The following is a 9,144-nucleotide window of genomic DNA, read 5'->3' as shown; positions in this document are numbered from 1 at the left end:
TGTATATTAGAGTGATGACCTCAGATCTGGGAACATTTGAGCTCAGGAAGCTCAAAGTTGCCACCTTTATTAAGCTATGGCCCTATCCCATGAATTACGAATCCTTTATGGCTTAGTTTTGGTGTTCTAGCTTCATAACACCCATACATGCATGTAAAGTTTGTAACTTTACGTGTTATATCGACCCTAGGAGGTCAGATCTATGCTTTGGATGCAATAAGCCAGACTGAAATCGACTGTATGGACTTGGACTTTAGGGGACTCGACGAGTCGTTCATAGGACTCGGCGAGTCGGGTCATGGTTCCCCAACCTTTTCCGTTTCTGAGTAATCTGGTTGAGTCTAGAAGAGGACTCAACAATATGGACGTGCATACGAATTGGGGCATAGGGGATGGTTGTAGATAGACCATCATCATAATCAATTCTCGTAAACCAAGAACCATCAAGCAATTTCATGCTTTTGTTCCTAATTGGGTAAAACGGCTCATTCGCCTTTACCACTCCACTCTGTTTGTAGGAAGGTACTTCCGGCCCTCCTCAAGGATACCCGCAATGATTGGGTCAAGATTTTTAGGCTGGACTTGAAGATCAAAGAACTTGACGAGTTCAAGGATGAACTCGGCGGGTTCAAGGCAAAATCCCGACTGTTATGAAGAAGAACTCGGCGAGTCAAGGGCTAAACGTTCCAACTGATATGAAGCAGGACTCGACGAGTTCAAGGATGAACTCGGTGAGTCATGAGCAAAAGGTCCCGACGACTAGGATCGAAGTTCCAGTATTTTGTGGATCATGGAACTCGACGAGTTGGTGGACCAACTCGGCGAGTTGAGTCAACCAGATGTTGACTCTAACCAAAAGTTGACTTTGACCAAGGTGTTGACCTTGACTTTGACTTGACCTGAGTTGACCCTTGAAAGGGTTACGAGTATGAAATGGTAATTAAGGAAGGTTGTTATGTGTAGGAGTTTGAGAGGAGTTGGCCCCAGCACCGAGGACATTTCAGTTACTGCACGACATCGAGGTGAGTTACCTTCCAATATAAGTGGGTCTACGGCCACAATGTCGGCCCATTAGTAGGGATTGTTTGTCAGGTAGTTGTCTTTGTGATAATTACTTGGGTTTGCCACTATCTGATATGTTTTATATGTTAGCATGATATGATATTAGGTGATAGTGGTAGTAGGGGCAAGGTTGTGCTTATGGGTTGAAAGGGTGTATCTACTTCAGATCTTACTTCTCCTGCATCTTGTGGAGATTTGGAAGGTATAAAGCTTCCACCTTTATCATTCTTGTTTCTTATTTCATGATTTGAAGTCTTTTGATGCGATGTTGTTGGAGTTTTGGGAAACTTCAGAACCTAAGACTTACTTGGTGACCATTTCTATACTCAACTTGGTGGAAAAAGTGTTAGGTCGTGGTCCCCTTTGTTCCATGCACAAGTTTTGGTCATATTTAGGACTTAATGGACTTAGTGTTGTAGATCTTGATTTGGGTGAGGTCCTAATGGATAAAGTTGGAAACTTTATCTATTAAGTCACAGAAAAGGACCAGATCTGAAGTTATTGGCTTATATATGTAAGGATTAAGTTCTTAATGAAGATTATACCCATCTGCTAGTAACCACAACGTGGCCAAGGAAGGACCATGACATGGTGGTGTCTTTATGTCGATTGTTTTATCCTGATATATCCACGATGTGGCCAAAAGGTCTCCACGTCGTGGTGACCATTGACCATTTACTTTTGACTAGTTTGAACTTGGGTCAAACTTTGAGCTATTGGGTTGTGTATTTAGGATTTGATATTTGTTAGGTGTTAATCGGTTCGTGATTCTAATCAGTACAAGGAGTTGAGTGGGTTGTTGTGCTTCTCTAGTTCTTCAATTCAAGTGAGTATTCTCACTATGCCACATATCCCACCATATATACTTTATATGATACGTAGTGGTACTGTTACATTACAAGTATGCTAGGATCACTCCTTGTTATGCATGTACAATTTAGGAAACTCGGTGTTATGATATGCTAGACTGGTAGGGTCTTTCCTGTTGATTGTGTCATACGGTTGGTTGAGTAGTGTAGGACATTTAGTGCCATGGTATGCTAGACTGATAGGGTCTCTCTTGTGGATTGCATGATATTGTTAAGTGTCATGGTTGGTTAGGGAAATGATTGTATTGGTTGTAGATGGTGAAGTTGGATAGCCTAAGAACTCTTGGTCTAAAGCCTAATTGCATGGTTCTTGTCTGATTTATTGCTTTCGGGTGGACAGCCGGTCCGACTGTCTATCTGATCTCTAACCACATATAACTTTATGTATTGTATGAAAGACTAGGATTTGGCCCCTAACAATTGAGTTAGGGTTGGTCCAGTTATACTCCTTGGGTGGGGCCCATTATGTATGTGGGCAGGGCCCATTATGTATATAGGTGGGGACCATTATGCAGGATGGGCGGTGCCCATTATGTGAGTAGGTTTGGGCCCATTATACTTTTGGGTAGGGCCCATTATGTATGATTTATGTATGTGGATAGGAGATTTGGTTGTTCGGTGCTAAATTCGAGGACTTTGTGAGGATACATTGTATATATAATGGAATATGTGGAACTCACTAAGCATTATGCTTAAAGTTGTGAATAAAATGTTTTGTAGGTTGTTCGTGAGAAGAGGTCGGCAGGACTGTACACACGCATCGAAGATTATAGTTTTTGTTGTTTGTAAATTTAACTCTGATAACATTATGGTTTCAAACAAATAAATGTATCTTATTGATTTTAAGTAAAAGTTTTCAATTCGTTAATCTATTTTAAAATAAAATATCTATTCGTAATTTTTGGGACGTTACACAAAAGCAAGCATCAAGAATCGAGAGCAACATATTTCACAGCTTGCTACTTCGGTTAGTAGGTTGGAATCTCAAGGGAAACTACTCACTCAAACTAAAATGAACCTGAGGCACAAAGTGTGTGTTATTACATTGAGTGCTAGTGAAAGAGTTCTAATGATCCAACAATAGCAGTTGATCAAGAAAAAGTAGAAGAAGAGATAGTAGTGGAGAATTCGAGTAACTAGGAGGGAAATAAAGAAAAATCCAAAAAAATAAGCAATCCACCACCAAAGTCAAATATACTCTGATCACTCCATTTCGCAAAAGATTGGCAAGCACAAAGAAAGAACGAGAGGAGAACAGAATCATGCAAATGTTCCAGAGTGTACAAATCAACATCCTACTCCTCGAGGCCATAAAGTAGGTACCTAGATATACTAAGTTCTTAAAAGAACTTTTCACCTCTAAAAAGAAACTTAAAGGTAATGAAATGGTAAATTTTGTTGAAAATATTTTAATGGTTTTCCAAAAAAACGATGCCCCCGGAGTGCAAGGGTCCCAGTGTTGTAACACCCGGATCCCGAGGTATTTTTTTTTATTTTGCAAGTTTAGGCATTTTAAGGTTTGCCATGACGTGGTGGGGAGGTATCGCGACATTGCGAGTAAAGTTCAGGTCGCGTATTTCATTTAATCCGCCAGGGCATGGCAATATAGGCCATGGTGTGGCAGCTGGCAAGTGAGAGACCCTATTTTTTAGGTTTTGCTCCCTATTTAAAGGAATAAGGAGGCTAGGGTTTGCTCACCCTTAGCCTCCATCAGCCTCTTTGAGATCTAATAAACCCAAAATCCATCCTCTCTTATTTTGAGCCTTTTTGGTGTTCTTTGAAGCCTTGAAAGGAAGAAAGAAGAAGAAGTGAGTTAGGATTCAACAAGTTAGTCCCCATCCGTTGTGTTGGCAATCTCCTGGACCTTTGTAAGTGTCCAAGACTCGATTTTTATCATGCTAGGTTGATAGATCTTATGTTTTCTCCCTAAATCTTCATTTTCATGTAAGTTAGAGTGTTAGGATCTCATAAATTTTGCAAATTTATGAATCTTTGGGACTTTTGACAAAATTGTTGGGTTGGATCTGGATTCTTGTGGGGTTTTGATCCATGCATGATATTTCCACAGAAAAACCCTCATTTTTGGCTCATTATGGCTTCAAAACATAAATTGTACATGCATGTCTATAAGCACCAACTTTTATGTAACATTTGGTATTAGAATCTGTTCTAGAGTAACTGAGTTATGGACTTTTTGGATTAGGTGCTTAATGGAGAAAATCATGTCTTATTTAGCTTATTTGAATATAAGGTTTGATATTTTGACCTTTTGGGTGGTCTTAACGGGTAAAGTTGGAAACTTTATCCTTATAGACTTTGTTTCGGACTAGATTTGTAATTTGGAACCCTTAGGATCAAAGAAAGCAGCTTAATCCACTAAGTTGCTGAAAAACCCAGTGCCAACGACGTGGCTTAGGTTGCCACGGCGTGGCGACTAGAGAAAACGAGTCTATTTTGTCGTTTGAGGGCCACGACGTGGCCAAGGAACGCCATGATGTGGTCAGTCAAATTTGATCGTTGACTTTGACAATTAACGTTTGACCTAATTTGACTTTTAGTCAAACCCCTAGTTGAAAGAAGAGCTAAGGATTTATATGGTATGATTGACTAGGTGGTGCATAGCAGCAGTATTCTGTCAGTGAGAGATGCAGCAATTGAGCATTTTTTGAGAGGTGAGCCTTCTAACTGTACTTATGGGTCGAAGGCACCAATGTTGACCCACTAATTTGTGTATGTAGGATGCTAGTTGTCTTTGTGACTCTTACATGTTTGTATAATTGGGTTGAAATAAACCCATGTCTAGGACCATTATTTTATAATTGGGTTGAAATAAACCCTAGGGTTGGGCCCCAAAGTATGTGAAGGGTTCAAAGAGACCCCATGGTTAGGCCCTAGGGCTAGGCCCATGATTGTAATTTAGGTTGGAAAAACGTCAGCGCTAGGCCCAGTTGTATGTTTGGTATGTGGTGCCTTAGAGAACTTATTAAGCTTTGTGCTTATAGTTTATGCTTATCGTTTCAGGTACTTCCGGTACGAAAGGGAAGAGCCCACCGTGATGGCACAACATCCCCTTCATGATTCCGCACTTTCGGCTATTTCTACTCTAATGTTTTGACATTGTGTATGGTGATTGACTTTTAGACATTTGATGTATGTAACTAATGGTTTTTAAACAAAAAAAATTATCACTATTTTTGGGTCGTTACAAGTGTTTTCACCGTTCCTTGCAATTTGGGGAATCTCTGAGTACCTCAAGTTATGATTGACTTAGGCGCATCTATAAATGTCCTAGCATACTCTATTTATAAATCAATTGGTGTAGGAACATTAAGCAAACCGGTGTAATCATTCAACTTGTTGGTTGGTCGATAGTACACCCAAAGGTATACTAGAGGATGTGTTAATGCAAGTCAATGAACTTTTTTTCGTATCGAACTTTTATATTTTAGAAACGGGAGATGATGACTCCTAAAATTCAAGTTCCATACTTTTTGGTAGGCCATTTCTTAAAACATCAAAAACAAAAATTGATATCGACAACGAAGCTTTAATGGAATTTGATGGGGAAATCATCAACTTCGATATTCATGAAGTAAAGTAGGTTCCTTCTGATGCTCAATCTATCAATTTTGTGAATATGATCTAGCCCTCGGCTGAAAGAACTTAAATTTGACTGACCATGATTTTATGGAGTTAGTCTTTTCACAAAAATTAGACAAGGACAAAGCCAATGAACTTTAAAAGGAGTTCGACATAAACGAGAAGGTGCTGGAGATTTTCAAGTTTATGGATGATAAGAATATGGAAGATGATGGAAGAAGCCGAGTTAACCACCAAATCAAAATTTATCCTACCGATGGAACAAGCACAAGAACCAAAATCAAAAAATCCCTGATACCCTTTGAAGAATGTGTATCCCGAGAATGAGAGCACCCAACCTATAATCAACTCAAACAAACTATCAAAAAAGGAAGAAGAGGAATTGATCACCCTTTTGAATAAATACAATAATGGGATTGGGTGGACAATTTACGACATCAAAGGTTTGAGTCCCTCTTGGAATGGATTGGTTGTGTCCCAATGGGGACATGATTGATTTTGAGCACCAGCTAGTTAGATTTTGAACCCCAAGTGGGGGAGAACTAGTTATTTGTGGAGTGGGAACTCCACGTGGACCGAATCTATGTACAGTGCGAGGGTCAGGAGATATCTTCAGCAGGGATGTTCTGGGTTTTTGCATATATGGCGAATACTCGAGTTGGGGGCACGATTACGTTGAGTGGGGTGTCTATCGTTCGGAATTTCCCCGATGTGTTTCCGGAGGAATACCCTAGAGTGCCTCCCGATAGACAGGTTGAGTTTCGTATTCATTTAGTTCCTGGTACGGCCCCGATAGCTAAAGTACCATATCGATTGGCACCACCAGAGATGCATGATTTGTCTACGAAAGCTTCAGGAGCTGCTAGACAAGGGGTTTATTAGATTGAGCAATTTACCATGGGGAGCACCGATCATGTTCGTGAAAAAGAAAGACGGTTCATAAAGGATGTGCATTGACCACCGAGAGTTGAATAAGTTAACGGTGAAGAATCATTACCCACTTCCAAGGATCGATGATTTATTTGACCAGCTTCAGGGTGCATCTTGGTTTTCCAAGATTGATTTGCGATTAGGTTACCATCGGATGAGGTTCAGAGATGAGGATGTGCAGAAAACAGTCTTTAGAACTCGTTATAGTCATTATGAGTTCGTGGTGATGCCTTTTGAGCTCACCAACGCACCAGCGGCGTTCATGGATCTAATAAACCGGGTATGCGGACCGATGCTTGATCAGCCGGTGATCGTGTTTATTGATGATATTCTAGTCTACTCCAAGATCAAGGAGCAGCACGAGCGTTATTCGCAAAAGGTATTGGAGACTCTGAGGAGGGAGAGGTTGTATGCCAAATTCTCCAAACACAAGTTTTGGTTGCACGATGTGCATATCTTGGGGCACATCATTAACCAGAAGGGTATATTGGTCGATTCGGCTAAGATTGAGGTCGTGACGAAATGGGAGGCTCCAAGGACCCCCTCGGAGATTCAGAGTTTTCTAGGTCTTGTGGGTTATTATCGGAGATTTATCCAGGATTTATCCAAGATCGTTATGCCTTTGACCCTCTTGACGAAATGTTACTTTTCGATAGGGGCACTATTAGCAGCTAGCTTTTGATACATTGAGACAGAGATTGTGTGAGTCCCTGATTCTCACTCTTCCTGAGGGCATGGATGATTTTGCGGTTTCTTTTGATGTGTCTATCTTGGTATTGGGAGTCGTCCTCATGCAGAAGGGACATGTGATTGCTTACGCTTCGAGGCAGCTGAAGCCTCATGAGGCGAACTACCATACACATGATTTGGAGTTGGGACATGTGATTGCTTACGCTTCGAGGCAGCTGAAGCCTCATGAGGCGAACTACCATACACATGATTTGGAGTTGGTAGCTATAGTTTTTGCTCTCAAAATTTAGAGGTACTATCTGTATGGGATTAGGAGTACCATCTTTACTGATCACAACAGTCTAAGATACCTAATGGATCAGCCAAATTTGAGGTACTATCTGTATGGGCTTCCTGTAACACTCGTGTTTCTAGCCTAGGCATTAATATTAAGGTGATAGTCTAGGTTAAACTTTGTAACTCATTTTGAAGAAATGAAAAAGGAATTATGTGAATTCTATGTGTTTTATGTGTTTTATGCTTAATTACTAGGAGTTAATTAATTAAGAATAAAAATGAGCGTCGAAAATAAATTTTAGATAAAGCCGATATCTATTAAGAAAGTTGTAGTGGTCGTGACAAGGATTACGGATATATAAAGAATGTCGAAATCCGAGTTATAACGAAGAAGTTATGACTTGTCGAAGTTTCACGACAAAACCGGCACGGTGCCGAATGACGTAAAAAGTGAGTTTTTGATAAACTACTTTTTAGCCTTAGTGATCTAAACGAAACTCGTAGTGTTCGTTAAACCGAGAGTAGGTATAAAAAGAACACCCAAATCTGACTTCGTATGAGGAAGTTATGATTTTTCGAAGTTTCAGCTCAGCAGTAGACAGCTAAAAACTCGAATTTTAGATCGAGTGATTTTTAGCCGACACGACCTAAACGAGAATCGAAGGTCTCATAAATAGTAGCACAACGGTAAAAAGTCTGACGAAAACGGACGTCGGATGAAGAAGTTATGAATTTTTAACAGATTTCCTGTCCCGGTCTGTTAAAAATAATAATATAAAAATTAAATTCAAAATTAGCCGACGAAGTCTAAACAAAAGTTGTAGAGCGTAATTTTACCTACGCGTGCATATAAAGAACGTCAAAAATGGAGCTCGTATGCAAACGTTATGGATTTTTGAAGTTTTTGCACTAAAATCGAGAAAATTCGCATAGTCACATTTTTGCCACGTCACCCTCACTTAGAACGTGCTACGTGTCCGAAATTGGTGAGTCATGCGAACCACATTTCCGAGCTGCTGAGTCATCCGAGCTCCTGACCTGATCCGAAGTGGTCCACTGAGAAGGCGACACGTACCCACTTCCCTCGTGTCCGAACCCTCGCAAGGCTGCCATGGAACCCCTACTTCGGACCTAGACCTCGGTCCAATCACAAGAAGCCAGCAACCCTTCGCATGCGCAGCCATGTGTGAGCCATGTGTGAGCCATGTGCGAGCCCTCCCTGCGAGCCCTCGGATCAGCACCACCTGGAGGCTTCTCAGCCGTCCGATCAGAAGCTCCTCCCTATAAATAGAAGGCTGCGAGCCTTCTCGGATATTTTTAAGAAATTGCCATTTTTAGCCCCTTTTTCCATATTTTCTTCATCTTAACATTCCCCGAACCCCCGGTATCGATTATAAGCCCCCGAATACGCCACGAAGTGCCCGAGAAGCCCGAAAAATTTATCTTTTCGGTTTCGAAGCCCGACCCTTTGCAGAGCCCGGTTTCTCAATAAAACTCCCGGTTTTATTAGAAACGATCGTTTTAGGAAACGAATTGCTGCCCGATTTTCATTAAATCAGGTGAGTATGTAGTTACTTTCACCTTACACATAGATATGAAGTATTTTATATAAAATACGTGCTCTGTGAATATTTATTGTTTGTTTATTTGAGTTGGATGTTAAAGGAGTGATTTATACATGTTTTTAAATAATTTAAACTGTATATGTATTTTTATC

The sequence above is a fragment of the Lactuca virosa genome, chromosome 5 (genome assembly GCF_052849685.1).
Source record: "Lactuca virosa cultivar CGN04683 chromosome 5, Lactuca_virosa_CGN04683_v6, whole genome shotgun sequence".
Classification (NCBI taxonomy): Eukaryota; Viridiplantae; Streptophyta; class Magnoliopsida; order Asterales; family Asteraceae; genus Lactuca; species Lactuca virosa.
The sequence above is the reverse complement of the archived record's forward strand: the minus strand, read 5'-3'. Positions refer to the sequence as shown.